General features: G+C 40.5%; 1 non-coding gene across 1 annotated transcript; it reads right to left on the bottom strand.

Annotated features, from left to right (window-relative positions):
- Positions 1-522: 522 nt before the first annotated feature.
- On the bottom strand, positions 523-631 carry LOC126031734 (U6 spliceosomal RNA). Its single transcript, XR_007503565.1, has one exon. It is a non-coding gene; the product is annotated as a U6 spliceosomal RNA (small nuclear RNA).
- Between the last annotated feature and the right edge of the window lie 7,893 nt (positions 632-8,524).

The raw sequence follows: 8,524 nt of genomic DNA, 5'->3' as shown, positions 1-8,524 counted from the left end.
AGGAAAAGAGTTAAAAAGAGAAATGAAAGTTGGGTCAAGTTTCAACTGGAGGATAACCAATTTTTGATTAGTTAATGTTTGCTGCCTCTCTGAATCTTTTTTCTTCTTTTAACTTAGAGATACCTACATAGGTTCACTATACAGGGATTTAGTTCAACACCAATGGGCTGTGATTTTCTTCTCCTCTTCTTTCCTTTCATAACAGGAGCCTAATTAAATATGTATGCATGAATGGAAAATGAAGGGAGCACATCTATGTACTAATTTACTATTTTGGATATTCCAGGAGCATGTTGCCTATAGAACTACTGACAAACACGGCTTCTTTTCATGTCCAGTGTCAGGGGTTTGAAACTTTAAATTCTTTTAAAGAGTGTTTGAAAAGGGGCCTTAGGATATGTCTGAACCTGAGATGTAGAGACTACCCAGGACTGGGTTAACTATAAGGTTTTTTTTTTTTTTTATGTGATTTCCATTCTTTTTTAAAATTTTATTTAATTCATGTGAAAGCACAAAATTATTAATGATTGAGTTTTAGGCATACACTATTTCATGTCATCCTTGCGCAGGGGCCATGCTAATCTTCTCTGTATCGTTCCAATTTTAGTATATGTGCTGCCGAAGCAAGCACTAGGCATACACTGTTTCAATACAAAGGACTAGTTTTTTGTTTGGTTGGTTTAGGTACTTAGGATTTACTCCTGGCTCTCTCCTCGGGGATCATTCCTGGTGTACTCACAGATCATATGAAGTGCTGGGTATGGAACCCAGGTTGGCTGTGTACAAGGCAGAGTCCTACTTGCTCTACTACTGCTTGAGCTTTGAAAGGCTGATTTTAAGATTATGTTGTATTTTGTTTCAGAGAAGGGAGTAAAGAGGGTATTTCTTTTGCATTTTAGGATTGGTACCTACTGTCAATGTCTATAAACACCCCTGATGGTGAACAATATTTGGTGAGGCACTAAATCCTTGTCATATGGTCTGTCAAGATTTAGCTGGAGGGCTGGAGAGATAGCACAGAGAGGGCATTTGCCTTGCATGAAGCTGACCCAGGACGGAACTGGGTCAATTCCCGGCATCCCATATGGTCTTCCAAGAGCCTGCCAGGAGCAAATTCTGAGCACAGAACCAGGAGTAACCCTTGAGCGTCATTGGGTATGACCCTCCAAAAAAACAAAAATCAAAATAAAACTATCTAGCTGGAGGGAAAAAAAGTGTCAAATGGAGAGACTCCTTCACAAGGTCAGCAAAGGTTTCTTGGATGCTGGAGCAAGCAACAAAAAGAGGAGGTGGTATCGCTGGGAGCTAAAGCAAACCTTGGACCCAGGTACTGGAAAAGAAAAAAAATAGTTCCCAGGAATCCAAGCTCAGGTGGGTATGATGGTGTCAGTGTGAAGAGGTCAGCAGGAAAGGGTGAATTAGGGCTGAGTGCCTAAGTGAATCATTCCAGATGTGCTCATTTACTCCAGAGGACAACTTATTGTTCTCAAAATGTGAAAAGAAAGGATTCTATAATTTTTTTCAAACATCTGGAACTGCAACATGTTAATATATCAGGCATAATTAAACTTAACACTTAGTTATCTATTAATTTGAAAGGTGAAAACATTTGGACATGCTTGATGTAATAAGAGTCCTTTCAAAAGTAAGGCTGTTTACAAAATACATCCCTGGGCTATGAGAGTGGACAACTAAAAGAATGAAGGAATGCTTGAATTAGAAAGTGAGAGAAAGTTGGGGAACAGTTAGGATGACTTTTTTTGTTTGTTGTTTATTTTGTTGTTTTGTTTTGGGTCACACCCAGAGGCTCTCAGGGGTTACTCCTGGATCTGCATTCAGAAATCCCTCCTGGCAGGCTCCGGGAACCCTATGGGATGCTAGGATTCACACCACCATCTATCCTGGGTCGGCTGCATGCAAGGCAAACGTCCTACTACTGTGTTATCTCTCAGGCCCACAGGATGACTTGTTTAAGTACCTTTTCACTGGAGATTTTTACTTGGTTATACTCTTATACTGTTGGCTACACCATGCAGTATATGGTCCCTGGTTCCATAGCCTCAGAAAATTCACAAAAGCATTAGGGAAGCAGCTCAAAACCCTGGATATGAAGTCAGAAAGATCTGAATTTGACTCAATTCAATTCTTTTCTAGATGATGATTTAAAGCAAATTTCTCACTGAACCTCAGGTCCTTCATCTCATCTTCTTGTTTTCCACTCAAATCTGTTCCAGGTTTCAAGTTCATCAAATTGCTCCACTCCCCTCTAATGACCCACATTCTCAAAAGTCTCTTCTTCTGAACTTGAGTGAAACTGGGGTCACTCCCTACAATGATCAGCCCAGCATCACAGGCATGGTGGTTTGGGACTCACAGGTAGGTGCTTGAGGGCTACCGGAGTCATACCTGGGATTTCTGTGGGGCCTGGTTCTCTACAATTTGAGATATATCCCAAGGCCTTCTTTTAAATTTTTTCCTTACAATTATTTTTTTGTATTTCAATCTTTGTCTTCTCATTGGCCTCAATGAGAGGAGAGAGATGTGCCTTATTACTTCCTGAGAGTCCTGTTTTCAGGCATGAGGAAACACCACAGTTTATCACAGCTGTGATGACCTGACCTTTCTTTTGAAGGTCCTGTGCTGTCTATGGACTGTACTTCCCTTGCTCGGCCTCCCTTTATCTGCGACTTCAAAGGCTCTATGGAAAATAGAACAAAAGTCCTTGTATCTGCAAACTAGAAGATTCACACCTAGTTATTTAGGTCCAAAGACTTCCTTCCCGCATTATCTTAAACAATAACCAATGAACTTTACTGTACTCATCTCAACTCGAGGTTAAATTTGATCTGTCTACCCAGATAGTAGATATTGGGAAATTACCTCCCTAATCTGAGTGGGCAGGAAAGGGGACTGTGATCTGTTTCTTGATTTTATGTAAGGAAGAAAGACTGGGAAGTCAGATGGGTATTCCCTGGGGATGATACTGACTTTGGTCTACCTGGGAGATATTAAATTGAAACGATCTTAGTAAGAAAGCAAAATTAGAAACTTTTGCAAGAGACGAAATCTTGCCTAGGAAACAAGGAGCACATCCTCAAGGGAAGAAGCCAGGACAAAGTTAGTAAACCAAACCTTCAGAAGAAGACATTGTCCCAGAGAAGACAATAGGGACTTCTGAGTGGAAGATCAACACTAAATATAAAATACAAGAATAAAAGGTAAGCTAGCGTTAAAATGGATTTTTCTATGGATGAAATTCTAAGTATATTAATTGAAACTAGACTATAGTTTTCCCCCCTCTTCTTTCACTTATTTCCCTTTTGTCCTCACTCTCCTCTTTCTTTGTGTCCTCCTTTGCTCATTAACCTAATGACAGAAAGCAGTGGGGTTAGGGGTGGGAAACAGGAACCAAGGAGATTTGGTGGCATAGAGGAGTGCTATAGCTAAATATCAAAACCCCAGAGTCCACAACACTGAAAACCTAAGATCTAGGTTTTAAGCAAAGTTAAAAAGAATGCCTGTGAAGGTAGTAGGCTGGGGGGAAGGAGGAAAGCTGAGGAGATTGGTGAAAGGAAGTTGGTATTGGTGGTGAGATTGGTGCTTGGACATTGCACTAAAACTCAATTATGAATAACTTTGAAAATCACAGTTTCAAGTTACAGGGAATGTTGGACTTGTTCCCTCAACCTACAGATGCACCAATTATACCTTGTGGCATTGTTCCCCTTTTGCATAGGCACATTAAAATTGGAAAATATTACATATGCAAACAAGTTCTTATTTAATAGAGAAAGGAACACAAATTCTGTAATGCAGTTAGGCCTTATATTCTGAACATTGGTATAATGACTTGACTTAGGCCTCAAAGAATGGGCATTGCCCATACACCCCTGAACCATGAATACCATCTATGGAAACAACCACATTGTCTATAACATTACCAGGAAGCAAACTTCTACCAGGGAAGACTCTTCTGCTGCTCTGGCATTGACTTACTCCAAAGAGTGCTCTCTTGACACCCAGATGACTTAGCAACAGCAACAACCTGCTTGCAGGGCAGGACGCTCCACATCTAATGATGAGGTGAAACTAGAGGACGCTCCATATCATCCTGTCTTCGATGAAGGAAATGCACAGAAACCAGAATCTTTAGCTACAGGAACCTAATACCAACAACAGCTAATGTGCGAAAAAATTTCACCAGGACCATGGAGAATGATTCAGGGGTTAGGCAGCCTGGCATGCCTAGAGCCCAGAGTTTGTCTTATGCCAGAAAACTTCAGCAGTGAGGTCTCCTTGTATTTAAGCCAATGCTTTTTCACCCCCATTTTCCCCATATTTTGCTGGGCCTATGCAGACAATGGCGATTGCCACTCTCACACCATTACTACTGTATTTTTTTTTAACTCTTATACTTTAAGAAAGAAAAAAAAGAAAGAAAAGAAAAACAGCTTACTAAACTTAAAAAAAAAAAGTAACTGTAGTAAAATGCCTGTCTCAAATTCAGTCAGGGGATGGGAAGGAGGGAGGGGGGGCATTGGTGGTGGGAATGTAGCACTGGTGAAGGGGGGTGTTCTGATTATGACTGACACCCAACTACAATCATGTTTGTAATCCTGGTGCTTAAAGAATTTAGATTAAATTAACAAAAGAAAATCACAGTTCTTTAATAAGGTGTTTTTTTTTTTAAAACAAAACAAAACAAGAATATCCATCTGACTTGCCGGCTTTAATTCTTTTTTTTTTTTTTTTTTTGGTTTTTGGGCCACACCCGGCGGTGCTCAGGGCTTTCTCCTGGCTGTCTGCTCAGAAATAGCTCCTGGCAGGCATGGGGGACCATATGGGACACCGGGATTCGAACCAACCACCTTTGGTCCTGGATCGGCTGCTTGCAAGGCAAACGCCGCTGAGCTATCTCTCCGGGCCCCCGGTTTTAATTCTTTAAGCATTTTGACCCGTTCCATCTGGGTCAGCTTTTCAACCCATGGATCAATCCATAATGTCTGTCTATGTGTGTGTATGAGTGTTATGTGTTAGCTACTTCATTGTCTGTCTAATGTCCATCTGTACTATACATAATATCTTTCTATGTTGTATATTGTTCTTTCCCATTTATATATATACATATATATCCCTTCCTCCCCCCTCTTTCCACCTCACAAATCCTTTTCTAACCCTTTACTCTCTCAGCCCAGATCTTAACCCTTTTTACCCTCAGTTCTTAACTACTCAAAAACCGGAACACCCCCTCCACCCCAGCCAGCTGCCAACTAGCTCCCAAAGTGAAAAGACAGATTCCCAGCCCTACTTGCCTCAGCCTGAGAAGAAGCTGCCCCCACCGCTGCTGCTGATTTGCTCTCAATGGCCCCTTTCCCCCACCTCTTTTCACTTTGGACTCTTGCTTGCTACCAGATTCAGTTTCTGAGAAATCCCCAGCTCGAGGATGTTTCTTGATATGTGACTGTGGAGCCAATTTTTAGACTCCACAAGACCATGTCAAAAGCTGAAGCTGTGCTCAGATTTTATCTCCCCACCCCCAGACTATTTCAAAAGACTTAAAAAGGACATATTTATCTCCTTCAAATATTTTTTAGATGTATTTTCTTAATAGTATAATTCTTAGTGTCTATCTTCTTATGTAGCAGCAGTTTTACCCATTACCTTTCTTTTGTTGATCTATTTAGAAGGAAATTCTAGCAGATAAGTCCCTCTTGTGCTCCAAGTTCATGTTAGAACCAGGATATTGGGATTATTTGGCTTGTAATTTTTACCCCCATATGCACCAGTAGTGCCATATGACATTGTTCCTTTTTGCACAGGCACATTAAAATGGAGAAATCTTATGTGTGGAAACAAGTTCGTATCTAATAGGAATAGGAACACATAAATTTTATATTGGAGTGGGGCCTTAATAAACTTTGAACACTTGTCATAGTGACTATGCTTAGGCTCCAGAAAATCAGATATTGGTCATTTATCCCTGAACCTTGGATTCCATCTATGGAACAAGTATGGTTTTCTATACCAGCACCAGGAATTGGTCTTCTACCAGAGAAGGCCCTAATGCTGCCCTGGCATTGACTTGCTCCAGAGTGGGTTCATACGACCCCCTGATGACTTCATAAAAGTCACAACTTGCTTTCAGGGCAGGGCTCCCTGCATTGCCACCTAATAGTGAGATAAAACCAGAAGATGCTCTGTGTCATCCTGACTTTGACATAGGATCTGTACAAAAACCAGGATCTCTATTTACGGAAACCTGATCACAACAACTGTGTTTATGAAGAACTTTTACTGGGACCACAGAAAGACTTTGGGGTTAGACAACTTAGTATGCCTGGAGCCTGTAATAGGTCTTATGCCAAGATACTTCATGGATAAGGTCTCCCTGTTTCTTAGGCCAAAGTTTTATTCTTTCTATTTCCCCCATTATTTTGCTATGCCTATGCAAAAAAACAAACAAATGAAACAAAACAAAACAAAAACTCTGCTATACACAAATCTTTTTTTAATTGAAATTTTTTTAATCTCTTATCTTTTAAATTGGGGCCTCTGCCTTTTTCATAGAACCTTGAGATATGGATTACTTTATTTTACCACTTATTCCTATTATTCTATAAAACTAAGAAGAAAAGATCAAAGAAAAACTGGGGGCCAGGGACCAAGTGGTATCGGATGCCTTGGCAGGGAAATAAATGATAGAACTAAATATCTAAGCCAAAGTCAACGATAATAGAATCAAGGGATCTAAACTTTAACAATTTAAACTTAAAGGTCCCTGTTATACTGGCAGGTCAGGGGGTAAAGGGTGGTGGTATAGGATGCATTCTGGGGCTATTGGTGGAGTGAGGTTGACACTGGTGGTGGGAAGGGCCCTGACTCATTGTATATCTCAAATTCAACTATGAAGAATTCTGTTGATCACATTTTTTATCAACTAAAAAAATAGAATAGTGTAGAGTAGACCATCAATTTGGGCTTCCAACATACAGTTACTTCCAGGAGTAACTGTAACATAAGACATGCCTTATGTCTTTGAAATGCCTTGGTGAAGAAGACAGCATCTGAGCTTGCAAGTCACCTGGCTTTATTCCCTTTCTCTATATTTATTAGCTATGTGACTTTGGGCATGCCACTTAAACATACTGGACCTAGATTCTTCTCCCCCTGAAACCCTGGGTCAATCACCATATCATTGGTGTGAGGACTAAGTAAAAATAGTATTTATAATGTATCCAGTAAGAACAAAACTGAAAGAATAAATGAGAAAAAAAATGTTGCTAGGGAAGCTAAGAGGAGTCTACTTAAAGAGAGAAGCATCAGTCCAGAGGGAGGCACATATGCGGACTGAGAAAGTGAACTGCAAATGCCCTTGGCCAATTTCCAGGGGATTCAGCACTGTTGTTAGTGGAACTTCTTGGGTCTGTTCATTTCCAAGGGCCTAATATTGCTCTATTGTCCCTGTTTTTTTTTTTTTTTGTTTGTTTGTTTGTTTCCCTGGGTTCTTATGAGCATTCTAAATCTATATCTAAGACTTCTGCCACCATTGTTTAGTCTGCCTTGGGCTTTCCTACCTCTAACTTGACTGGATTTATCCTTCCCTTATTTGGACTTGTGACTATTTATCCCTTTTATTCACTTGTTCAATCACCCCACAAACATTTCTAGGAGTAAACAGAATGCCATGCACCCTGGAAGGGTTCTGAGGTGAGACTTCCATACATAAGTCCCTCTTTCCCAGAACCCTGACGTTTCCTGTCAGCATCAGAACAGTGCCTCCCTCACTACCCTTCACTTGATATTGGTTGATTAAATGAACACATAGAAACGGGTTTTTTTTTTTTAATTACTACCTTTTCCAGAGGTTCCCAGTCTCTTTCAGACTGATGTAGTCCAAATTATTCTGCACAGTGATGAGTTAAATGCCCTAGTTTGAGGATTATGCATATGTAAGTTTTCTAGCTCTTAGGCAACCATTACCAGCACTTCTGTGAGTTTCTGATTTTCAAGTATCTCCAGGGCTTGCAAAAGCTAATGGTAGTTCTCTTCCTCTTACAATAATACTTAACGGTTGTGTTCTGTTCTATAAAATCAGTTCAGGTGCATCCACATTCCCTGGTGAAGTAGGTCTCTTATTAGTACCCGTTGGAAATGAGAAACTTTACGACAGTGGGCGTCAGCACAGCGCACTTAGCGTTGGTCTGAAGAAATTCTTCTCTAAACTTCTTGACTCTGGAGAAATATGCTCCCTTTAGAGTGTAAATCTGCAGCCTTGCTCCAAATCAACACAGCCGTGGAAGGAAATGGCTGCTTTGTTCCTTCCCAAGGCCACAACAAATGCAACTCATCAAGACGTGGCAAAAGAATCAAGTGTATGTGGTGATTATTGAATAAAGTCCTCAGGTTCAAACACCAGAACACTGGAGAGGCGCGGGTCTGAAAGTGAATGGCAGTCTGGAAAATAACACACACACACACACACACACACACACACACACACACAAACACACACACAGGATTTTCA

Source organism: Suncus etruscus, chromosome 15, assembly GCF_024139225.1.
Source record: "Suncus etruscus isolate mSunEtr1 chromosome 15, mSunEtr1.pri.cur, whole genome shotgun sequence".
NCBI classification, from domain to species: Eukaryota; Metazoa; Chordata; class Mammalia; order Eulipotyphla; family Soricidae; genus Suncus; species Suncus etruscus.
The sequence above is the reverse complement of the archived record's forward strand: the minus strand, read 5'-3'. Positions and strand labels throughout refer to the sequence as shown.